This window comes from Macaca nemestrina, chromosome 5 (assembly GCF_043159975.1).
Source record: "Macaca nemestrina isolate mMacNem1 chromosome 5, mMacNem.hap1, whole genome shotgun sequence".
NCBI classification, from domain to species: Eukaryota; Metazoa; Chordata; class Mammalia; order Primates; family Cercopithecidae; genus Macaca; species Macaca nemestrina.
Window position 1 is genome coordinate 101312621 of NC_092129.1, and position 27156 is coordinate 101339776.

Genomic DNA, 27156 nt, shown 5'->3' on the forward strand with positions numbered 1-27156 from the left:
TCCAGTTTTTCACAGAAACTGCCTCTAAATTCTTGGTAACTTTGGTGGAAAAAATAACCTCAACATCCCATTATTGTTTATTTCAGATTAAAGTACTAGATTTTACATATTCTATAAAAATACTCTTACTGGGTAGCTCTATAGCTCTCCCTCTCTTGCAGAACCCTCATCACGGTGTGTTAAGCAGTCTTGCTAAAGTGAGAGGTATAATAAGAAAGGAAGTACAGGGTTCTTGACTAGAGGACAAATTAGAACTGAAAATTGACATGCCCCACCCTTATTCCCCACCAAATGATAGTGGTTACTTGCCAGACCTCTAGAGATTAAGTCTCTAGCCTAACGTTTTATATAACCTGGCATGCAAATCACAAAGAGCCTTCAAATAAATTAGTATAATGCTTTTGAGAGTTTCAAACATTGACTCATCCAAAGTTTAAGTTTATCAAAAGCAAGGAAAATCTGGGTGCCAGTGATTGTCATAACATACTCTCCTCTGGATTGCCATCCCTTTCTCCTGGATTAAAACTGTTCAGTTTTTAAGTGGGTGAGGATGAGTACAGACTTTGGGTTTAGTGGAGTGATTACTGGTGTAATAAAAAGCTAGATGTAAGTTAGATTGAGGAATTTAAATGGTACTGCTTCTTTCAGCATCCATGGATTAAGAAATTCCAGATTGAAGCCAAGGGTGGACAGTTTATGCTATAAAGTAATGTGGCAAACACACCAGCTTTTACATGTACCATTTTTCTTTATTTAATGTCATTTTTTTTGGCCACTTAAGAGAAGTAACAATTTTTTTATTTTATTTTTTAATTAACAAATAATAATTATACATGATCATGGGATACTTAGTAAAGTTTTGATACAAATAGTGTACAGTGATCAGATCAGGGTCATTAGTATATCCATCATCTCAAACATTTGTCATTTATTTGTGTTGGAAACTTTCAAGATTCTCCTCCTATTTGAAACTACATAATGTATTATTGTTTTTTTGTTTTTGTTTAATTTTAAAAACACTGTGCTGTCAAAAATGCTAACAACCATCTGTGTCTTTAGCAAGCTGTCATCTTTTTGCTGGTGGAGAACGTCGCCTTAATGTTGATGGCTGCTGACCGCTAAGGGTGGTGGTTGCTGAAGGCTGTGGTGGTTGCAGCAATTTCTTAAAATAAAACAACAATGAAGTGTACCCGTTTGATTGACTCTTCTTTCATGAAAGATTTCTCTGTAGCATGCAATGCTGTTTGTTAGCATTTGACCAACAGTAGAACTTCTTTCAAAATTGGAGGCAATCTTCTTAAACCCTATCACTGGTTCACTGCTTTATCAATTAAGTGTGTGAATATTCTAAATCCTTTGTTGTCATTTCAACAATGTTCACAGCATCTTTATGAGGAATAGATTGCATCTCAAGAAACCACTTTCTTTGCTCATCCATATGAAGCAACTTCTTTTTTTTTATATATACTTTAAGTTATGGGGTACACGTGCAGGACGTGCAGGTTTGTTACATAGGTATACATGTGCCATGTTGGTTCACTGCATCCATTAACTCGTCATTTATATTAGGTATTTCTCCTAATGCTATTGTTCCCCTAGCCCCCACCCCCTGACAGACCCTGGTGTGTCATGTTTCCCTCCCTGTGTCCATGTGTTCTCATTGTTCATCTTCCACTTATGAGTGAGTACATGTGGTGTTTTGTTTTCTGTCCTTGTGATAGTTTGCTGAGAATGATGGTTTCCAGTTTCATCCATGTCTCTGCAAAGGACATGAACTCATCCTTTTTATGGCTGCATAGTATTCCATGGTGTATATGTGCCACATTTTCTTTATCCCGTCTATTATTGATGGACAATTGGGTTGGTTCCAAGTCTTTGCTCTTGTGAATAGTGCTGCAATAAACATATGTGTGCATGTGTCTTTATAGTAGCATGATTTATAATCCTTTGGGTATATACCCAGTAATGGGATTGCTGGGTCAAATGGTATTTCTAGTTCTAGATTCTTGAGGAATTGCCACACTGTCTTCCACAAGGGCTGAACTAACCACCCACATTGTAAAAGCATTCCTATTTCTCTACATCCTCTCCAGCATCTATCATTTCCTGACTTTTTAATGATTGCCATTCTAACTGGCATGAGATGGTATCTCATTGTGGTTTTGATTTGCATTTCTCTAATGACCAATAATGATGATCATTTTTTCATATGTCTGTTGGCTGCATAAATGTCTTCCTTTGGCAAGTGTCTGTCCATATCCTTTGCCCACTTTTTGATGGGGTTGTTTGTTTTTTTCTTGTAAGGATTTGTTTAAGTAGTTTGCAGATTAGCCCTTTGTAAGATGGATAGATTGCAAAAATTTTCTCCCATTCTTTAGGTTACTGGTACACCCTACCAATAGTGTATTTTGCTGTGCCTGAGCTCTATAGTTTAATTAGATCCCATTTGTCTATTTTGACTTTCGTTGCCATTGCTTTGGGTGTTTTAGTCATGAAGTCTTTGCCCATGCCTAAGTCCTAAATGGTATTGCCTAGGCCTACTTCTAGGGTTTGTGTGGTTTTAGGTCTTACATTTAAGTCTTTATTCCATCTTGAGTTAATTTTTGTATAAGGTGTAAGGAAGGGATTCTGTTTCAGCTTTCTACATATGACTAACCAGTTTTCCAAGTACCATTTATTAAATAGGGTATCCTATCCCCATTGCTTGTTTTTGTCAGCTTTGTCAAAGATCAGATGGTTATAGATGTGTGGTGTTATTTCTGATGACTCTGTTCTGTTCCATTGGTCTATATATCTGTTTTGGTACCAGTACCATGCTGTTTTGGTTACTGTGGCGTTGTAGTATAGTTTGAAGTCAAGTAGCGTGATGCCTCCAGATTTGTTCTTTTTGCTTAGGATTGTCTTGGCTATGTGGGCTCTTTTTTGATTCCATTTGAAGTTTAGAGTCGTATTTTCCAATTCTGTGAAGAAAGTCAGTGGTAGCTTGATGGGGATAGCATTGATATATAAATTACTTTGGGCAGTATGTCCATTTTCACAATATTGATTCTTCCTATCCATGAGCATGGAATGTTCTTCCATTTGTTAGTGTCTTCTCTTGTTTCATTGAGCAGTGGTTTGTAGTTCTCCTTGAAGAGGTCCTTCACATCCCTTGTAAGTTGGGTTCCTAGGTATTTTATTCTGTTTGTAGCAATTGCGAATGGGAGTTCACTCATGATTTGGCTCTCTGTTTGTCTCCTGTTGGTGTATAGAATGCTTGTGATTTTTGCACATTGATTTTGTATGCTGAGATTTTGTATGCTGAGAAGTTGCTTATCGGTTTAAGGAGATTTTGGGCTGAGACAATGGGGCTTTCTAAATATACAATCATGTCATCTGCAAACAGGGACAATTTGACTTCCTCTTTTCCTAATTGAATACGCTTTCCTTCTGTTGCCTGATTGCCCTGGCCAGAACTTCCAACACTATGTCGAATAGGAGTGGTGGGAGGGGGCATCCTTGTCTTGTGCTGGTTTTCAAAGGGAATGCTTCCAGTTTTTGCCCATTGAGTATGATATTGGCTGTGGGTTTGTCATAAATAGCTCTTATTATTTTGAGATACGTTCCATCAATACCTGGTTTTTTGAGTGTTTTTAGCATGAAGGGTGTTGAATTTTGTCAAAGGCCTCTTCTGCATCTATTGAGATAATCATGTGGCTTTTGTCATTGGTTCTGTTTATGTGATGGCTTACGTTTATTGATTTGTGTATGTTGAACCAGTCTTGCATCCCAGGGATGAAGCCAGCTTGATCAAGGTGGATAAGCTTTTTGATGTGCTGCTGGATTCGTTTTGCTAGTATTTTATTGAAGATTTTTGCATCAATGTTCATCAGGGATATTGGCCTAAAATTTTCTTTTATTGTTGTATCCCTGCCAATCAGGATGATGCTAACTCATAAAATGAGTTAGAGAGGATTCCCTCTTTTTCTATTGATTGGAATAGTTTCAAAAGGAATGGTACCAGCTCCTGTGTGTACCTCTGGTAGAATTTGGCTGTGCATCCGTCTGGTCCTGGTCCTGGACTTTTTTGGTGGATACGTTATTAATTATTGCCTTGATTTCAGAACCTGTTATTGATCTATTCAGAGATTTGACTTCTTCTTAGTTTTGGGAGGGTGTATGTGTCTAGGAATTCATACATTTTTCTAGACTTTCTAATTCATTTGCATAGAGGTGTTTATAGTATTCTCTGATGGTAGTTTTTATTTCTGTGAGATCGGTGGTGACATCCCCTGTATCATTTTTTATTGCATCTATTTGATTCTTCTCTCTTTTCTTCTTTATTAGTCTTCCTAACAGTCTATCAATTTTGTAATCTTTTCAAAAAACCAGCTCCTGGATTCATTGATGTTTTGAAGGCTTTTTTTGTGTCTCTATCTCCTTCACTTCTGCTCTGATCTTAGTTATTTCTTGTCCTCTGCTAGGTTTTGAATTTGTTTGCTGTTGCTTCCCTAGTTCTTTTAATTGTGATGTTAGGGTGTCGATTTTAGATCTTTCCTGCTTTCCCTTGTGGGCATTTAGTGCTATAAATTTCCCTCTACAGACTGCTTTAAATGTGTCCCAGAGATTCTGGTATGTTGTGTCTTTGTTCTCATTGGTTTCAAGGAGCATCTTTATTTCTGCCTTCATTTTGTTATTTACCCAGTTGTCATTCAGCAGCAGGTTGTTCAGTTTATGGGTAGTTGTGTAGTTTTGAGTTAGTATATTTATCCTGAATTCTAGTTTGATTGCACTGTGGTCTGAGAGACAGTTTGTTGTGATTTCTGTTCTTTTACATTTGCTGAGGAGTGTTTTATTTCCAATTATGTGGTCAATTTTAGAATAAATGTGATGTGGTGCTGAGAAGAATGTATATTCTGTTGACTTGGGGTAGAGAGAGTTCTATAGATGTCTATTAGGTCCACTTGGTCCAGACCTGAGTTCAAGTCTTAGATATCCTTGTTAATTTTCTGTCTCATTGATATGTCTAGTACTGACAGTGAGGTGTTAAAGTCTCCCATTATTATTGTGTGGGAGTGTAACTCCCTTTGTAGGTCTCTAATAACTTGCTTTATGAATCTGGGTGCTCCTGTATTGGTTGCATATATATTTAGGATAGTTACATCTTCTTGTTGAATATATCCCATTATTATTATGTAATGGCCTTCTTTGTCTCTTTTGATCTTTGTTGGTTTAAAGTGTGTTTATCAGAGACTAGCATTGCAACCCCTGCCTTTTTTTGCTTTCCATTTGCTTGGTAGATCTTCCTCCATCCCTTTATTTTGAGCCTATGTGTGTCTTTGCACTTGAGATGGGTCTCCTGAGTACAGCACACTGATGGGTCTTGAGTCTTTATCCAATTTGCCGGTCTGTGTCTTTTAATTGGAGTATTTACCTCATTTACATTTAAGGTTAATATTGTTATGTGTGTATTTGTTCATGTCATTATGATGCTAGCTGGTTATTTTGCTCATTAGTTGATGAAGTTTCTTCATAAAATTGATGGTCTTTACAATTTGTCATGTTTTTGCAGTGGCTGGTACCGTCTGTTCCTTTCCATGTTCAGTGCTTCCTTCAGGAACTCTTGTAAGGCAGGCCTGGTGGTGACAAAATTTCTTAGCATTTGCTTGTCTGTAAAGGATTTTATTTCTCCTTCACCTGTGAAGCTTAGTTTGGCTGGATATGAAATTCTGGGTTGAAAATTCTTTTCTTTAAGAATATTGAATGTTGGCCCCCACTGTCTTCTGGCTTGTAGGGTTTCTGCAGAGAGATCCACTCTTAGTGTGATGGGCTTCCGTTTGTGGGTAACCCAACTTTTCTCTCTGGCTGCCCTTAACTTTTTTTCCTTCATTTCAACCTTGGTGAATCTGATAATTGTGTGTCTTGGGGTTGCTCTTTTCAAGGAATATCTTTGCTCTGTATTTCCTGAATTTGAATGTTGGCCTGCCTTGCTAGGTTGGGAAAGTTCTGGATAATATCCTGAATAGTGTTTTTTAACTTGGTTCCATTCTCCCTGTCACTTTCAGGTACACCAATCAAATGTAGATTTGGTCTTTTCACGTGGTCCTATATTTCTTGGTGGCTTTGTTCTTTTCTTTTCACTCTTTTTTCTCTAATCTTGTCTTCTCACTTTATTTCATTAAGTTGATCTTCAATCTCTGATATTCTTTCTTCCACTTGATAGAATCAGCTGTTGAAGCTTGTGTATCCTTCATGAAGTTCTTGTGCTGTGTTTTTCAGCTCCATCAGGTCCTTTATATTCTTCTTTACACTGGTTATTCTAGTTAGCCATATCCATTTTCAAAGATTTTAGCTTCCTTGCAGTGGGTTAGAACATGCTTCTTTAGCTTGGAGAAGTTTGTTCTTACCCACCTTCTGAAGCCTACTTCTGTCAACTCATCAAACTCATTCTCCATCTAGTTGTGGTCCCTTGCTGGTGAGGAGTTATGATCCTTTGGAGGAGAAGAGGCATTCTGGTGTTAGGCATTTTCAGCCTTTCTGCTCTGGTTTTTCCCCCTCTTTGTGGTTTCATCTGCCTTTTTTGTTCAATGCTGGTGACCTGTGGATGGGATTTTGGTGTGGATGTTCTTTTTGTTGACATTGATGCTATTCCTTTCTGTTTGTTAGTTTTCTTTCTACCGGACAGGCCCCTCAGCTGCAGGTCTGTTGGAGTTTGCTGGAGGTCCACTCCAGACCCTGTTTTCCTGGGTATCGTCAACAGAGGCTTCAGAACAGCAAATATTGCTGCCTGATCCTTTCTCTGGAAGCTTCATCCCAGAATTTGGTGTCTATCAGCCTCTACTGGGAGGTGTATCCCAGTGAGGCTACACAGGGGTCAGGGACCCACTTGAGGAGGTAGTCTGTCTGTTATCAGAGCTCAGACGCCATGCTGGGAGAATCATTGCTTTCTTTAGAGCTGTCAGACAGGGATGTTTAAGTCTGCAGAAGCTGTGCCCACAGCTGCCTCTTCCCCTGGGTGCTCTGTTCAAGGGAGATGAAGATTATATCTATAAGTCCCTGACTGGGTCTGCTGCCTTTTTTTCAGATATGCCCTGCTCACAGAGGTGAAATCTGGACAGGCAGTCAACCTTACCTAACGGCAGTGGGCTCCACCCAGTTTGAGCTTCCCAGCAGCTTTGTTTATGCTGTGAGCATAAAACTGCCTACTCAAGCCTCAGCAATGGCAGATGCCCCTCCCCCTCCAAGATCCAGCATCCCAGGTCAATCTCCGACTGCTGTGCTTGCAGCGAGAATTTCAAGGCAATGGATCTTAGCTTGCTGGGCTCCGCAGGCATGGAACCCACTGAGCCAGGCACTGGAGGGAATCTCCTGGTCTTCTAGTTGTGAAGATCATGGGAAAAGTGCTGTTTGGGCAGGAGTGTACCATTCTTCCTGGTACAGTCTTTCATGGCTTCCCTTGGCTAGGAAAGGGAAATCCTCTGACCCATTGTGCTTCCCCAGTGAAGCGATACCCTACCCTGCTTCAGTTCACCCTCCGTGGGCTGCACCCACTGTCCAACCAGTCTTAATAAGATGAACCAGGTACCTCAGTTGGATATACAGAAATCACCCATCTTCTGCATCAGTCTCGCTGGGAGCTGCGGACCAGAGCTGTTCCTATTCAGCCGTCTTGGAAGATCTCCCTGTATTATTGTTAACTATAGTCATCCTACAGTGGTATAGAGCACTAGAACTTATTCTTCCTATCTAGCTATAATTTTTGTATTCTTTAACAAATCTCTCCCTATCCTTTCCTTTCTCCTCTCCTGCCCAGCCTCTAATATCCTCTGTTCTACATTTCACTTCCATGAGATCAACCTTTTTAGCTTCCACATATAAGTGAGGACATTCGCTCTTTAATTTTCTGTTCCTTGCTTACTTCACTTATTATGCTGTCCTCCAGTTCTATCCATGTTGCCAGGAATGACAAGATTTTTATTATGTCTTATGACTGAATAGTATTCAATTGTGTATATATGCCACATTTTTATTTTCCATTCATCTGTTGTTGGACATATAGGTTGATTCCATATCTTGGCTATTGTGAATAGTGATAAAGTAAACATGGATGAGCAGATGTCTCTTCCATATACGGATTTCGTTTACTTCAGATATATCAGCAGTAGTGATATTGCTAGATCACATGGCAATTCTATTTGTAGTTTTTTGAGGAACCTCCATACTGATCTTAATAATGGCTGTACTAGTTTGCACTTCCACCAATAGTGTATAACTTCTCTTTTCCCCACATCCTGGCCAGCATTTGTTACTTTTGTCTTTTTGGTAATAGCCACCAAACCGGAGTGAGATGACATACTTCATTGTGGTTTTGATTTGCATTTCTCTGATGATTAGTGATGCTGAGCATTTTTTCACGTATTTGTTGGCCATTTATATGTCTTCTTTTGAGAAATGTCTGTAAAAATTATTTGCAATTTTTTTTTATCAGGTCGTTTGTTTTTTCACTCGAGATGTTTGAGTTCTTTATATATTCTGGTTATTAATTCCCTGTGGGTGCATAGTTTGTAAATATTGTCTCCCATTCTGTAGGTTGGCTTTTCACTCTGTTGATTGTTTCTTGCACCATGCAGAAGCTTTTTAGTTTGATATAATTCTACTTGTTTATTTTTGCTTGTTATCTGTGCTTTTTAGGTCTTATTCATAAAATATTTTCCCAGACCAATGTCCTAAATTATCTCTCTTATGTTTTCTTCTAGTATTTTTATAGTTTCACATTTTATGTTTAGGTCTTTGATCTATTTTGACTTGATTTTTGTAGAGGGTAAGAGGTAGGGGTTTATTTTCATTCTTCTGCATATGGATATTCAGTTTTCCCAGCATCATTTATTGAAAAACCTGTCCTTTTCCCAGTGAGTGTTATTAACACCTTTGTCAAAAATCAGTTGGCTGTTGATATACATATTAGTTTCTAGGTTCTTTATTCTTTTACATTGGTCTATGTGTCTGTTTTTATGATAGTTGCATGCTGCTTTGCCTACTACAGCTTTGTAGTATATTTTAAAGTCTGGTAGTGTTATTCCCCCAGCGTTTTTTTTTTGTTCAAGATTGCTTTGGCCAGTTGGGGTCTTCTGTGGTTTCATATCAATCTTAGAATTTTATTTTCTATTTAAATCCAGAATGTCATTGGTATTTTGATAAGGATTGCATTGAACCTGTAGGTTACTTTGCGTATTATTGTCATTTTAACAATATTAATTCTGTTGATCCATGAGCATGAGATGTCTTTCAAAAATGTGCCAATTTTAAGATTGTATCTGATTTTTCTTAGCTTCTGCATCTCTACAGCTTTCTCCTTGCATGATTCTTTAATGAAATGGCTGAACAAGTTTTTTTGTTCAAACTTGACTCGTTTTTTTTTTTTTTTCTGAAAGTCTCCCCTAAGCCAGATTTCTTTTTAGCCAGTCCCAGAAAGTTCAGTGTACAACTGATAAATCCCATCCTCTGAACTTCTTATAATTTAGCTGATAGTTAGTACTCACTTTGTAGGGTCATGTGTTGGTGTGTTTGTGTGGTGAATACCTCTTATCTCCTTGGCTAAAACTAGGAACAAACTAAAAGCAATACCCTGTCCCCAAGCATGTCAGGGTAATTTCTTCCAATACTAATTTAGTTTTTTCCTCCCTTTATTTTTCCTTCTCCATTTCTGGGAACCAGCTTCTGTGCTTCCTTGCCCAAGGGGAGGAAACAAATATATATATATGTGTGTGTGTGTGTAATACATGCAAATATATGTACTTACATGCAAATATATATATACACACACATACACATATACATACACATAGACATATACATCTATAATAGAGATGAGATATAGCTTTATTGCCCAGGCTGGTCTTGAACTCCTGCGCCCAAGTGATACTCCTGCCTTGGCCTCCCAAAGTGCTGAGATTACAGGCATGAGCCACTTCACTCAGCTCCTAAAGAAAGATTGTTACTGGGATTACTCTTCCTTATAGTCATTGACTCTCTCTGTTTTTGTTTGTTGTTTGTTTGTGTTTTTTTTGTAAACACCTAAACTCATAGAAGGAATTATGCTGAATATTCCAAGGAGGGAACAGAACAGCAGGGTGTGTCTCAAGATGAGAAGAGACAAAAGGAAGATATTCCCTAGCTGGGAAACAGAGAGGCATACAGGTACCTCACCTAGTGGGAAACTTTGATCTTGATAGCTCTCCGGGCAAATGTCAGAACATCAGAAAAGAAATGTCTGAGCATATCTAGGGAGGCTGGATCCCAGGCATGTTGGAACAGTCTTGGCAGACATTCCTGTGTCCCACATATGGCCTATGAGCAAATTGCCCTTGGACTTCAGAGGAACAAACAGGCTTACACAATGAACATATCCATGATGAACACATTGTAATGAAGACTAGACACCTTTCTATACCCTCCTGGTATCTCTTAAGACTCTGGGTTCTCATGGGACCATTAAAGAAGGAGATGAAACCTCAACAATGAAACAAGACTTAACATCCCACTAGTCTGGCCAAATGTGGTCTTTATATTACTTACGCTGATTTTTTTAAAAAACTAAAAAAAAAAAAAAAAAAAAAAAAAAACAACCCACAAAAAACAATATTTCTTAGTCATATTTGACTTGGTATAATTTTCTACCTGCTATATGTGTATTTTTGTTGTCAGATAAATTCCTAGTGCCAGGCTCTGAATCATAGAAATATTATTTATGCAGTATACTTTTTAAGAATTGTTTATTTTCAGAGAGCTTGGGACTAATTTTTTAGTCTAAACAAGTAGAAAATTGCATGACATATCAACAATTAACATGATTAATGTGCCCCAAAGAATTTTTGTCATTCACTTAAATGGTGAAATTAAAAGTACATCATTAAATTTGCAGATGATGTATAATTTTGGAAAGCAGCCTCTGGCAAAAGGCATAACACCGAAATCTATTGTGACTACGATAAACTGGAAAAGGGATGCCTTAGAAATTAACTGGACATGGATGTGAGTAAGTATAAGAGAGAGAAAAAAGAACAGATAGAACCTTTTTTCAGGTTTTTGATGAGAGTACAGGTTATGTAAGTAGAGAATGGGCAACACTTCATTCCAGTGTAGTTAAGGAGAAAGCAATCTGTCATTACAAGGCAATGTAATATAATACTATGAACAATTTATTCAAGAATGGCCTGTTCATGCCTTCATGTATTTACTCACTCAGAGAGAGACCAGGTAGAGCGTGATCAAGAACACAAGGAGCACCTAGAGTCACACTGCCAGGGTTTGAATCCTGGCTCAGGTACTTACTACCTTTACCTATATCACCTTTGGGTAGTTTTCAGGCTTCTCTGTGCCTTGATTTCCTCATCTGTGAAATGGGGTTGAAAATAATACTTTAAGATTTAGTTGAGTTAATATTTTTTAAACACACAGAATGACTTCCACCTCTAGTGAGCTCTGTAAGAGAATGTGTTGAATAAAATATATTTGCTCAACATTGATTTATTACTATTGAGTTTAAACCAGTTCTTAGGGCACTGTAATAATGCCAAAATATATAAGACATGGCCGTTGCCCTCAGGAAGTTTATGACTTCACAGGGAAGACACTGGAATGGTACACAAGTCTAAAATTCAACTGTAAAATAATTTTGAAAGTAGCTCAGCAGAGACACAAAGACATTTGAAGCATGCAGCGTGGATTATAAATCTTCTAGGGTGACAATGTAAAAGGACTTCAGTTTAGTCTGCAGTGCAGAAAAACAAAAGGTTTTCTTGAGAGCAGGCTTTTCTCCATTGCTATAGAAGTTAGAAATAAAACAAAGTAGACTCTGATGTTATCTCGTGAGTATTTGAAGCTGATGAAGAAGAGTTCCTTGGCAGAGGTAACTGTCACATGTAAGGATGTGTGACATCCTTGGGGGAGATCTTAAGTATGACCAGCCTAAAGATGTAGAGGCTGCCTCTCAGAGTCCTGCTCATCTGCAATGTAGCAATAGAAAATGCATAAAAAGTCTGAGCGCAGTGGCTCATGCCTGTAATTCCAGGACTTTGGGAGGCCAAGGTGGGCAGATCACTTGAGGCCAGGAGTTTGAGACTAGCCTGGGCAACATGGCGAAACCCCGTCTCTGCAAAAAATAAAAAAAAAATTAACCAGGAGTAGTGGCGCATGCTTGTAATCCCAGCTACTCAGAGATTGAAGTGGGAAGATCGCCTGAGCCTGGGAGTTCGAGGCTGCTATGAGCTGTTATTGTGCCACTGCACTCCAGTCTGGGCAACAAAGTGAGAACCTGTCTCAAGAAGAAAAGAAAATTAAAGAAAATACATGAAAAATCCATTGTCATATAATAACTGTGAATTTAATATTATCAATTTATTTATGGGTCTGAACGTTATTAATTACAAAAATTGGAGTAAAACACAGGTTTTGCTATTTCAATGTCAGATGCATTCCCTGGACTATCAGGCAGTATTTTAATGTAATTTTTATATAATTTTGATCATGACCATTTAAGTAATATATACTTGTAAAACATCATCTCTATTTTCTCTCTGAATGGACTAGGGCAGTGCGAGCTGAAATGAAACCAAACCAGTCATTACTGGAGAAGAAATGCAGCTGACTCCAGCCTTAGGTAAAATAATCTCCTTGCCACTTTTCTCAGAGAGAAATAGAGATTTACCTCTGGTCTCTCCATAATACATTTTAATTTTTTTGAAGCAACAGTAGAAAGTTGCTAGGATAAAATCTTTATGCTAGGTTTATACTGGTAGATTTAATGCACAGCAGAAAGGAAAGAAGAAGTCTTAGAAGCAGAGAGGAGAATATAGACAAAAACATAACAGAGAAACACCACCACTATAAATGATTTCTGTTGCAGTAAAAATGAAGGTAAATTAATAAGTAAACCAAAACTTCATAACAGTCAAATTGCAATTGAGAAATTTTTTAAAAAGATGGTAAAGTAAGAAAAATTTAAAAAGAAAACACAAAAATATTTGTAAGATGTGTTTTTAATGAAAATGGAAATTTCAGAAATAGCTCCTTTTTCAGAAATATCAATAATCACAGAGAGATGACAGCAGAGAAGGATAAAAATGCAGGAACATCTGGATCCTGCTTGGAACTGGACTCGATTCTCTAAGACAAAAATAAAATGCCAACAATATTTTCATGACAAACATGAGCACTGGGATATGTTCTCCCTGGGAAGCCTAGTGCCTATTTCCGCATGCTGAGGAATTGAACTTTAAAGCCTTGTAGCAAATTACCCCATGCAGCCTTTTGACACACTGGGAGTTTATTATTGGGGCCACTCAGCACTACGTAAGTCCTTATTAGTTGTCTCCCCCACTGCCTTGGTACTGACTAAGCAGGGTCCAGGTAACACTAGCAAGATGGGGTTTTACTACCACCTGAGGGACATGTGCATTTCAGCCTCTGTACAGGCTCACGCAGCTATGATCCCCAGTGTCAAAACAAGAAGAACTCTAAATCTTGAAATCTCCAAGAAATCCAGAAGAGAGCTGGTTGGTAATTTGTTGGAATTGTTATTTTATTTTCAAAAATTTGAATTTCTTGGCTCTTGAGAAGGTTGAATTTGAGGGTGAGATGTTAGTGTGACCTTCCCTGACATGCTGAATTATTGGAAGCTGAGACTGGGTATTGAAAGTTGTGATCAGTCAGTGGATGGACAGTCTATTTTTGAGGGCAAATTTCTTGGAATAATTTCGTAATGGCCAAAGTGTATCCTCAGATCTTTTTGAAGTCTGTTACAGACTGAATGTGTCTCCCCAAATTTATATGTTGAATCCCTAACACCCCTCCATGTGACTGCATTTGGAGATAGGACTTTTAGGGAGTAATCTAGGTTAAATAACATCGTAAGGATGGGTTCCTAATCCCATAAGATTATTGACCTTATAAGAAGAGGAAGAGAAAGCAGTCTCTTTCTTCTCTCTCTCCCTCTCTCTCTTTCTCTCTCAGTCTTCCTGCCATGTGAAGACATAGCAAAAAGGTAGCAGTCTGCGAGCCAGGAAGAAAGCCTTCACCAGAACCCAACCATGCTGCACTCTGATCTCAGATTTCTACTCTCCAGAATTGTGAAAAAATGAATTTCTGTTGTTTAAACCACCCAGTTGTGGTATTTTATTGTGGCAGCCCAAGCAGACTTAAGTAGAACCAGAACTACCAGGTCCAAATTCTAGCCCTGAAGCATGCTAGCTGTGCGGTACTGGGCAAGTTACTTAACCTCTCTGAGCCTGTTTATTACATCTGCAAAGTGAGAATGATAGTAACTCCCTTATAGGAGCACTTAAGAATTAACTAAAGTGATGCAGTTAGCACAGTGGCTGATAATAGTAAGCAATTAACAATCAACAATCACCATTTTTTAATTATTTATTACCAGAAAGTGTTACAAAAGCCTTGTAATTTTACCCCTCCAAAAAATCTGAAATCCTAAATTTAAAAACTGATAATAAAATCCTGTTTTAGCAAATGCCAAAAGCCCCAAAAGAAAAAAAGCCCTGACTTTTATGTTTAAGAGACATTATTGACTTTCTGACTTATTTATTTGATAAGCATTTAATGAGCTCTGTTACATGTTTTCAGAGATGGAATGAAATTATGGTAATCTCACATGCTCTGACTTATACCTATGAAGCTTCTAAAGAGGTATATAGAAATAATATAATAATATATAGTATATAAATATATAAATAATATATAATATAAATTAATATATAATATAAATAATATATTAATATATAATATGAATAATATATTATATTAATAATATATAATATAAATAATATATTAATTATATATTACATATTATTAATATATTATTTATATATATCATCGTACATTCTGACTTGTACTTTTGATGAAGCTCCTAAGTTTTATATATAACTATATATAATATTATAATTATATATTATAATTATAACATATATTACTATATCTCTATATACACACATATAGTAATGCAAGTTTAAATGCCAACAGGAAAGGTACTGACATGAAGTGACAATGAAGCCCAGAGAAGAGGGAATGCACAGAAACCTGGAGTTCTGGGGAATGCCTCCCAACAGGAACTAGGGAGATACTGAAGGTCTTGGGATGGACAAGAGGCAAAGAGAACCCTGACCCTAGAGAACCAGTCTGGTTGGGCCTGGTATGGGATGTTTAGCAAGGCCATGGTATGGTTGCAGTGACATTTCAAGGAAATGCATCTGGTTCTTGGTTCAACATGAACTGGAGATGAGGAGAAGAAATATGTGCTATTTGTTAGTAACTATACTAGGCACATTTTCCCTATTTGCAGGTGGAATAAGTACTTGATACTTAGATGCCCCTGGGAGGAATGGATAGTAAGACCTCTGCTTGTAAGGCCATTCTTTGGGTAAAGGATAAAAGCGTGGCCGTGGGTGCCAGGACAGACTTAGGCAGAATATTCAGGGTTTGGGGTGATTGGATATCAAAAGTGAAGAAAAGGCCAAAGGTGATGAAATTGTTTCTAGTCTGGGACACCAGGAAAGGTGATGCTGCTGAAAAAGCATAGAGAAGTGAAAAAGAAAGCTGATTTGAGAAGGGAAGTTGATAAATTTAGTTTTAGTCCCATAAGATCTGCATTTTCTTAAAGAATCAGGGAATTCTTTGGGCTAATAAGTTATTGATGCATTGATTTTAAAAGGCAGTTTCTCACATTTCCTTTCCATCTTTCTTTCTGTCTCTTGACCTTTTCCCTCATATACTTTTTAATTTTTGTATGACCTTGATTTCATGATTTTTTAAAGCTACAAAAGGAAGTGGGCCTATTTTTGTTTCTGCCTTAACACGCTCCTTTCCCCATATTTAAGTTGTTAGCAGCAGAAGCCATTGTGGTTTTCTGAGCCACACAACCATTCCTCAGAAAAAGATGTTGAAACCTCACTGTTAAATAAATATGAATAATATTCCCTCCAGTCACTATTCTCCAAGCTGTCCCTATTATAAATAGGCTGAGTTAAGTATTGAGCATGTAAACATTGTATTTGTCAAGAATGCCATTCTTCCATCAATTTTTTAAAGGATGAATATTATCGTTTCTTATGTTATTTGTCGTATCATCCCTTATGTTAAATATCATTGCTTATCTGTACATGATGCCATGCTAGATTCTGTATGGCCAACTTCAGTAGACACTCAGCCCATGGGCAGAAATACTGAATCATTTTAGGAATTACATGTGATTAATTAGATATAAGTAAAAGGTTAAGACAGAGAAGCAATTAAATGCACTGATTTCGAACTTGGCATTAGAAAAGTGCAGAATTTAGAAGCAAATATATTTGTTAAGAAATAATAATGATGTATTAAACGTAGCATAGTATTCTCATGTTTGTTCCACTGGGAGAAAAATCAGCCTGTGTTTTTCAATCTATGATTTAAAAATAGTGGCTACAGTTAGGTCCAAGTACAGAAGGAATAGTTCCCTCTATGTGGGCAAAGTCACATGGTCTTTTTATTTTTGCATTTCAGTACAGCTCTGTTTTTTGTGTGAATGTGCCATTTTCACTTATTTCCTTTTCTCTTTGTTTCTGTGGATTTTCCCCTAATAGCCCCTTCTATTATTCACATATTTTAGTCCTGTTCCCCAGGTGTGTGGAACATTGTTCCTCCTTCATGCCATCTGATCCCACTGATTCATCAAATGCTCAATATCCTCCACAGTGTCTCTCTTTTTCACAATGTGAGTCAGCCTCTCTAACTCTGGATTACTGTCTAATTTGATCTGGTCAGTTCTGAAGATATTAGGTAATATTAGACCCATCTCTGGCCCCATGGAATTGCATTTAATATCTCTCTTCTGTTTTCTACCATGCCAAAAATCAATGTGTAATAAAGATGAATAAATCATTTTCCAACTGTAATAAGATCATTGTATTTTAATTATTGAGCCAGAAAAGTCTATCCTCAGAGCAGATGTTGAATCCAGGTCATTTGGGAGAACACCAGGCAAGCTCACCAATATAGGATGACCAAAATACAGTCTGTGACAAAAGATCTTTTCTCAGGATTTTAACCAGAAAACTTGTTATTAAAAGGTAACAATACTATTATTTGTGTATTTATTTATTCATTAGTATTTAGGAGAGCTTTATATTTTCCAAACAAAAGAATGGGAATTATCTGAATTATTTTTGCTCAAGTTCTGCTTTTTGTGCTATTATTATCCTCAGTAATCATCGAGTTTTGATTCTTAGATGTATGCAATTATAAATGGGCTCATTTCCAACTCTGAATTACTCAGCCATGAAATAGGGTAAGAAACTGATTGTGGGATAAAGGGAACCTTTTTCCCTAAGGGCACAAATAGGATAAACCTTTATAAATAGTTAAGGCTGTGTACACCCAAGTTCATTTTTATTGTTGTATTCTGATTAATAAAATAGAGTGCTAATAATACATATTAAACCAATGTATTCAAAATCTAGAACCCAGAAAAAACATTGTTTAAAGTAATACTATATTTAGAGTTTTCATATATAATTTAGCAAGTCTGATGCTACTGTGGTAATTTTATAGTTGTCTCATATACAAAGTCGATAAACATTTTAGTGATGTTTAAAACATAATCTTATCATGTGTTTATTATACTTGAAATACGTCCAAATGAAACTCAGAAAGCAACCCTGTTGCTCTTTAACTATTTGTACAATAGCTCTGGATTAAATTTTAGAATGTTTTAGGAAAATGGAAACATTTCACACATACAATACTGATTCAGGATACTTTTATATAGGAAACATATGTACATGGCTTGTATTTATTAAATGGGCATTAGAAAAAAACTTTCTGATTAATGTCCCCAGGGATGGAAAAAAGGAAGCCTTTCTCCTTCTATGAACACATTCTTTGGTGTCTCTCTCAATCTCCCCAACTCAGCCCTCATCACTCTCACAGCTAGTAATTCTAAATTTGTGTACACACACACACATACACACACACACACATCCTTCATTGATGTGTTGTGTTGAAAGGCCAATGAAACAAAGTGGTCATGCTGAAATAAGACAAAAAAAAGATGATATAAAAAGTATAGAAGGAGCTAAAATGGTCTGATAGAAACACAGAATTGGAAAAGAAAAAAATACAAATAGAGACAAGATGAAAAGAGGTGTAGGAGGCAACATAGATGTTATAAAGTTTTAAAACAATAAAAGGAAAATGGGAGTGAGATGAAATGTTGAGGAAAGTAAAAGAGACACAAATGGATTATGGATGTTGATTGAGGGGAAGTAATTAAAATCAAATATAGGAGTAAAACCAGAGATATTAAACACTTGGAAATACCAAGCATGTTAGGATACAGAACAGAGAGAAATGTTGATGAAAAAAGATATTTAGAAAAAAATGGGGCTTAGAAATACAAAACTCAGAAATGGAAGTTTATTTTGAAAGTTAACAATACTATGGTAAGAGGAGTAAAAGAGACTTTCTGGTGTAGTTGAAAGAAATAAAATTTTGCTAAGTATCAGATCTTCGAATAGTAGCTCTGACATGAACAGGTTCTATGGCTACAGGCAAGACACTGCTTGGTGGCTTAGTTTCCTCATTTATAAAGTGAAAAAGATAGCAGTTTTTAAAGTCCTTTCAACACAGAACAGTAAAATAACTAAGAAGAAAATTTTAAAAAGTAATGTAAATGCTTGGAGTTCATTGAATTTATTTTTTCTTATTGAAATTTAGAGTATGTTTGAAAAGCATTTTAGGAAGATGTTCACAGATGCCATTTGCACATTATTTGGTCAATGTGGTGATGCATTAAACACACAGGTAGTCTTGCTCACATGATTTAATGTTTCTGGCACTGTTCTCTCATATTCTACTATGTGTATTCCAACCTCCAGAGAGTCACTTTCTCTCACTGCTGTATGCAGAAAATTAAGATAAACTTTGGGCCAGGCTCAGTGGCTCACACCTGTAACCCCAGCACATTGGGAGACCAAGGCAGGCAGATCACTTGAGCTCAGGAGTTCGAGACCAGCCTGGGCAACATGGCGAAAACTCATCTCTACAAAAAAATAGCCAGGCATGATGGTGTGCACCATCGTTCCAGCTACCAGAGAAGATAAGGTGGGAAGATCACCAGAGCCAGTGAGAGCAAGGCTGCAGTGAGCTGTGATCACACCACTGTATTCCAGGCTGGGTGACAGAGAGAGATTTTGTCAAAAAAAAAAATGATAAACTTTGGGTCATTTCTAAGTTCAGAAAATAGAGGTAGGGAATATATGGAAGAAGTGCATTTTCTTCCCTGGGGAAGATTACCTTACCCCAGGGATAAGGTAATCACAAATTGGGGACAGGTAAAGAACTGATAAGGAGCCAGGAAGAACACAAGGGAGAACCAAGTTGAAGAAGCCGAGGTTGCCCCTGGAGGCATATTTGCAGGTCTTACAATAACTTGGCTAACTCCCAAAATAATAGGGGTCTTTTTCAATTAAAAAAAAAAAAAGCTCTTTTTTTTCTTTATTATTATCAACGGCTTAACAGTCAATGGTCCTTGAAATACTGTTTAACCTAAATGTAGCAGAAAAAGTAAACAGCATTACGAAAGCCATTGTGTCTCTGATCCATAACAACAGAAAGAGATGAAATGCACTTTGGATTTCTTTAAAAGTGGAAGTTAAACGTCTTATCATTTGGGGGAAAGCATTTTAATTTCAGAGTCTAAAAGATGTAAGCTGGGAGCAGTAAAATTTATTTAATTTTATTTTTTTGGAGATAGAGTCTTGCTTTTTTGCCCAAGCTTGAGTACAATGGCATGATTTTGGCTCACTGCAGCCTTAACACCTTGGGCTCAAATGATCCTCTTGCCTCAGCCTCCTAAGTAGCTAGGACAACAGGCACAGGCCACCATGCCTAGCTAATTTTTTAAAAAGTGAGGTTTTTTTAGTGGAGATGGGGTCTTGCCAAACACATAAGAGGGAGTGTGTCTAAATAATCTTTACAGTGTTCCTTGGCGGCTGAAAAGGATCCTTTACATCAATTTGCTGGCCTAAAATTTCTTGTTTCGCTCCTGTTTTAAGACACACATTTCACTGTGGTCCATGAAAGAAAATCCAGCTGCTTTTGTGTTCTGAATCCTCACCAGCATCCTGGTTCCATGAAAGAGAACAGGAGGGGTATCAAATCCTGAAGAGGGTGTCCTAGGTTGCCTTTCAAGTTGGCTATGCCTTGAAACATTCGGGAGTGCACGTAGTATGGACTTTACCTTTTTCTCAAGTTTCTGATGCAGCAACAGAGATATGAGATCCTCACTTCTTTATCTGATAGCCTGGTTTTGGAGCTTGGAAATGTGGGTTTTGGACAATAGGCATAGTATGCTGCTCCATAGTGGGGAATGGAATGGGAATAGGTAACAGTTCTTTGACTGTGAAGGCTGGGAGGGGGCTGACAGCAGCCAGCTAGGTCAGGGCAGGTTTGTCAACGTTTTTACTCACTTGCCTTCATCCAGTGTGGACAGAAGCTTTTATAGGAAATAAGAATCTAAGCCCCAAAACATAATTCAAGCTGAGAAAATGTGTGTTGTGAGTACACTGCATCAGGCCTCCTGCGGGTCTCCTGAGACCTAAGCATTTGTGTAGTTTTTAGATCAATGATGTGCCTCAACTCACCAACACCAGAGGTGTGAATAGAGCCATTCAATCCTTTTGACCAAGAATTGACCTGTATAAAAATGCATCCAAGTTAGCGGTTTAAAATACGTGCTTATCTCAATGGCATAAAAACAATATTGTTTGCTGACTCCAAGGAATTTGCCAATTGTCTGGAAAAATAAGAGCCCAGATATTCATAATTTAAATTAAAACCTAAACCCAAAAGGAAGAGAAATTTCCAAGTGTATTTGTGAATGGGATGAGAGTGAAGGACCAAAAAGGGGCAGCTGAGAATCATGATAATTTTTGAAGAAATTCATATGGTAATTTGTTAAGAAAAAAACTTTTTTAATAAAGAATCCCATGATATCTTTTAATCAGTCCTTTTTCCTTCATTGTATTTCAATTCATTTATCGAGCATCTACCTGATTTGGTCCTGCCTCCTGTCCTGACTCCTATGTGTTCTTAACCGCACAGAAGGCATGATTGCTAACTTGGGGAGCTTATAATCCTACATAGAAAAAATAGCCAGGGAAAGACCAGGATACTTGTGCATCTTCAGAATAATTTATTAATCTCTCTCTCTGAGCCTCATCAGTAAAATAGTGAGAATCACCTTAGTATTTGCTTCATGATGGTGCCATGAAATCATACATGATGTAAAGGGCTCAGCACAATACCAGACACACTATAAACACTCAAAAATATTACATGCGATGTTGTTAGCATTAATTATTATGCTATGTGACAATTATTTTCTTGGCTTCATCAGTCTGAAATTGCAGAAATATGAATTTATCTAGGTCGATCTCAAGAATTTTGGGATCCCCCTAAACCCAGTTCTCATTTCCCTCATCAAGCTTTCTTGGCTTATTCAGAGACTGGCCCTCTTGAGACCTTGAGCAGATCTAACTGCTCTCTCCTCATGGGTTCTCAGTTTTCCCCTCTAGAGGGTGAGTCCATTTGCTTAGAACAGGAGCACCTCTCCAACCTGGTATGCCTCACCTTGGAAAACTCTCTTTCCTCTTTCACCATAAGGACCAGACACACACACAAGGTTAAGTGCAAAATTGTTCGTTTGCACAGGGAAAAGACTAGCGTCATTCACTTTTAGCTGTATTTTGTCATTTTTAGTACTAAATAATAAATGACTTTCTTGCCCAATCTGTATAGACTTTCAGGGAAAAATACTCTCCTAAGTGAGCTTTGAATTCCGTCTGACTATTTGTGGCATAAAAATCCTTAAAAGAAAGAAAGCCAAGGGGATCCAAGAAGAAACAAAGGTGGAAAGCAATGACAGGGCACTGTGAGTCCCCACCCTGGAGATTCTAACTTACGAGTCTCTAGTGAGGCTTATATGTGTGTTTACCAAGATCTCAGGTGATTCACAGGGAACCTTGGGAGGCACTGGAAAAAAGCAGTCAAAATAGGGGAGGAGACAGAGAATTGGTCCAGGTCTTTGAAGACAAGAGCCAGGAATTTTAATTCACTATGGTGGACAATGAGAGAAACGCTTCATTATAACCAGAAGGATCATGAAATTCACTCATTGTCAAACTGTCTACTTGTCAACTTCACATGGTGAGAATAAGAAAGCTGTTTTTAAGTATTTTCTAGAAATACAGATACAAACAATGAGGTACAATCATTTGCATGTTAAATTTGCAAACACTTAAAAGTTACAGTACTTAATGCTGGCAAGGATATATCTTTTACATTATGTTGCGATATAAATTAGTATAACACTTTTGCAAAGCAACTTATTAATACATAAAACCATTGAAATCTTATACTCTTTGATCCAGTAATTCCACTTCCAGCAATCTAATCAAAAATGTAAGGCAAGTCACAGAGTTAAAGATTCATCACAGCACTGTGTACAACTGTAAAAAGTTATGCAATCATTAATATGTTAAATATGTAGACACACAAAAACACCTGATAAATAAATTGAACGAAAAAAGCAGGATCTAAGCCTCTATGTTTACAGCCATTTGAAAGCATTTTTAGAAAATAAAAAGTCTGGAAAAAATATTAAAATTATAATAATTATATTTAGAGCAAGGGTTTGCTTTTTCTTTCTCTTTTCTCCAAACTTTAGGTTATGAGATTACCTCACTTCCTGAATTAAAAATAAAATTATAAAATCAGTTTGTTTTATAATTAGCTTATGTAATAACTCATTTAATAACTGTAAATTTAATTTATATTCTAAAACATCTATAAACCAGTGCCATGCTTTTTATGATTTCCTGATCATGGAGCTCAACTGGAAATGGAAATAAAATTAGAGAAATGTGAAAACTTTGGTAACTTTATTATGGAGACAAATTAGTGGACAGAAATCAAGTCCATTTTAGTTCTATTTGGATCTAAACTATCTCATAAAATAACTCATTATAAATATTTTGACTGAAGGCATTAAGTGAGTACTTTTTTGGGAGAGGGTGTTCCAGCTATATTCACAAACTTTCTTTCCTGGGTCTGGAGCTTATTACATCCCTGGTGCTTTAGTGTTTTTTCTTTTCTTCTTTCCTAATTTTTTTAATTAACATTTTTTAGAAAATATTTTGACCATAAGGAAAGTTAAAGAACTCAGCAATGAATCCCATACACCCACCACCTAGGTCCTAATTTAGTTTAATTTCTCACAGTTACTCCAATTCTTCAACTTATTAGAAGAAAACAATATATTTTATACTTCATCTGCACATAGTTTGTTTTTACCATTACTATGGTGGAAATGGAATGCTAGGCTCTTGCAGCTTCACCACTAGAACTAAGGTGTCCAGAAAATATTTGTCAAGGAGAAGAAAGAGATTTAGATTTGTCTGAGTCACCATCTTGGAAGCATATTTTTCCTTGGAAGTTTGTTCAAAAAGTCAGCATTCTTCCTTTTCTTTCTTCATGGTGCTGTCTTCTATTTTTTAGGACTCAGCACTGTCTCCAGCACAGCATTTGCATTATGGTATTCTGCGGTTAATATTTTATTAGCAAATAATTTTACCTTCAATATACAACTTCAGTGCAACTAAATACTATATTTTAAATGTATTTAATTCCCATGGAAGACACATCTATTACATAAAATTACAAAATAAAGAAGGAGAAAAATAATTCAGTTTTCAATATTGGATTTGTGTGAATGTTTTCAAGAATACATATAGCTTGTTAAGAATTTTTTTAAAGTGATATTTGCCAGAAAACTTGAACAGCTGGTGAAGCAGGCTCTAATAGCGAAAAGTATAAACATCAGCATCCATCAGATCTCAATTCAAAGTTCCATTCTGCCACTTTGTAGCTGTGTGAGTTGGAAAAGTTAATCATTCTTCTCTGGATCTTCCTTAACTTGAGTTAATAAAACCCACATTACAATCTTCTTGTGCAAAATAAATGCTTAGCATGATGTCTTGCACGTAGTAGATGTTCTAAAAATGCCATATATTATAATTTTACTATATAATGGAAATGTCTGAAAGGCACTTCCTCTAATCGTCCTTTTATCAAAAATTCCAACTTGAGCACTACTTGACCTTTCTAAATCTCTCTCTCCTCAGCTCTATAATGGAAGCTCTATAATGAGATTGTTGTGAACATGAAATAAGAAATTATGTGAAAATGTTCTTTGTGAATTTGTGAATCTCCACATCAACTTAAAGTTATTATTTATATTATTACAGATGGTCCCTGACTTATGATGGTTCAGCTTATGATGTTTTCAACTTTATTATGCAAAAGCTATGTGCATTCAGTAGAAATCATACTTTGAGTACCCATACAACCATTTTTAACTTTTCAGTACAGTATTCAATAAATTAAAAGAGGTATTCAACACTTTATTATAAAATAGGTTTTGTGCTAGATGATTTTGTCCAGTTGTAGGCTAATGTAAAGTGTTCTGAGTATGGTTAAGGTAGGCTAGGCTAAGGTATTAAGTTCAGTATGTTAGATGTATTAAATGCACCTGATGCTAATGACCTCTGTGTTTTATCTTCAGCCCAGAACCCTTCTGAGCTTCAGAGGCAAACGTCCAACTATCCATAATTGTGCTCTCTCTGAACATTGCACAGACACCGTAAGCCCAGTGTTTTCAAACACATGCCATCATCCTCTTCTGCATTCCCACTCCATTTGGGCCTTTAGAAAAGCATCACCATTCACAAAGTTGTCCATGACAGAAACTGAAGAATTGTTTTAAAATTCTCCTTTTCCCTCAACTCCCACATTCATATACTTATTAAAGCTTGTCAATTCTTGCTCTGAAATAGTTCTCCAAATCCATAGGTCTCTCTTATCATCTCCAATAATCTAATTCAAGCCACTGATACCTGTCACCTGAATTTTAGCCACCATCTTCTAACCGATCCTTTTTCCAAAAGTTCTCAGTAATCCTTTCCTTACTTATAGCCAGAGTAATATTTTCTAAAATGGAAAATCTGGACATTTCTGATTTCTCTTCAAAACTCTTTGAGGGTTTCCCATTGCCTCACATGTAGGAGGTGCTTCATAACCAGGTGGCTCCCACTCAGCTGTTGCCCTTTTTTCCATTCTTCTCTATGGTCCAATTGTGATGAGTGTGGTGCTTCCTGGTATCCTATCCTCTCGTATCTTGGGCCTTCACTCATGCTCTTCATTTTGCTTGCTTTAATGACTCCATCCTGCCATCCTCTCCCCCAATACACACATCCAACACCTGATCCAGTTAGCTACTTGCCTCCAAACTTAAAAGTCATCTTTGAAGTGCTAAGGTTCCCCTGCCCTTTGCTGTCAAAGAAAATTATACTTCCCTTATTTTAGATTGGTCACTGTGTACTCTAGTTATTTTGTCAGTTACTCTCTCTAGATTGTAAACTTTTTTCAGGGGGGGACCCTGTGTCTATCCTTGTCTATCACTGTATCTCTAAGACCTGACAACAAAAACTGATTTGATTCTTTTGGGGATTTTTAAATCCAAACTTGCTTCTTGGATTATTATTAAGAATTGTATTAATTTAGAATCCATCCTAGGTAGAAAAAGCAATAATGTAACATATGTTACTGACAAAGTTACAAGAGAATACAGACTTTTTTAAGCCAAAGGTTGGCAAACTTTTTCTAAAAAGGGCCAGAAAGTAAATATTTTAGGGTTTGTGAGCCATAATGGCCTCAACTGCAATTATTCAACTCTGTCATTGAAGCATGAAAGCAGCCTTAGACAATACGTCAACCAACGAACATGGCGGTGTTCCAGTAATACTTTATTTACAAAAACAGGTGGCAGGCTAGATTTGGCCCACAGGCCGTGGTTTGCCAACTCCAGTTATAAACAAATATGGAAGAATTTTGATCAGTAATATATTATCTCCTTAGAAATGTTTATGTAGAAAAGACCATTGTATATAAGTAGGGAATTTGGTGCTATCAAGAGAAGCTTGTTTATCTTTTAAATGGAAATGTTGGTAGTATTAAAAGTAGAGAGGCAAAACTCATTAAGAAAAGATCCTAATGGGTTGGCAGACATTACATAACTTTAAAAATGCAATTAACAAATACTGTCATTTGTCTCTCTAGGGATAAGAATAGCTACATTGTGAGGTAGGCTGTAATGCATGAATTGAATATGGTAGTGCCGTATAAATAATATGGCAGAGATCTAATCTGGAAAAAATAGGTGTGAATCAAAGGGGCTACAGGCTCCAAATGGGAAATGCAGCAAATGCTTTCTGCCATCACTTTAGAACAGCAGTGGATTAACACACGTTTCTCTTATTCCACTGGGCCATTGCCCACTAAATGAGAATAACACACACTTTACATCAGAAAGGAAGTGCCAAAATATTGAGAACTTCTTTTATTACATCAATCCTAGGCTCATGGTCTTCATTATTCAGCCTTTTATTGTTCCTTGCAAAGAGATTTTATCCAGAGTACACTACCTATAAATGTGAAGGGCATGCTGCCTTCAGCTTGAAAAAGTTACACACAGTGTCCTAATTGACTTGGATCCTTGAAACTGTCCACATTAGTGGATAATTAACGTTAAAAAAAAAAAAAAGAAGGAAAGAAAATTACCTTTGGCTTAAAAAACCCAAGTCTACACTTTATGTTCAGTCTAAAATCAAGGACGCACTTTCAACCTTTCACCTTCTGACTCTGCTGTGTAAGGGCCAGGTCGGCCTCCAAACAGGAACACTTCCAAGTGACTGGTATTTTTTATTGGTTTTCAGTATACGATATTGAAGCACTTTATTGTCCAAATGTAATTATATTTATTTAAGACTGTTACTGGAGGAGGGAAAATAAATATCCAGTGGACCTTTATAAACTTTTAATATAACTTTCTGTAAAATATTAAAAAACATACTTATCTCCACTTTTCATACTCTTTTTGGCTCACTCTGTAAGAAATATTTGCTCTTTCTATTAATTTGCATTAAAAGTCCTTATGTGCTAAGAAGACAATAACAACAAAACTACTATTTTCAAAGGCTTAAAAGAAGTTCTCTTCCTTTAATCATAAATTATTCT

The 27156-nt window shown here is 36.8% G+C and overlaps 1 long non-coding RNA gene across 1 annotated transcript in view; it reads right to left on the reverse strand.

The window, feature by feature from the left end:
• LOC139363160 (uncharacterized) overlaps positions 1-27156 on the reverse strand; it is a 176072-nt gene that overhangs the window by 9398 nt on the left and 139518 nt on the right. The gene's annotated exons all lie outside the window — the stretch shown is intronic.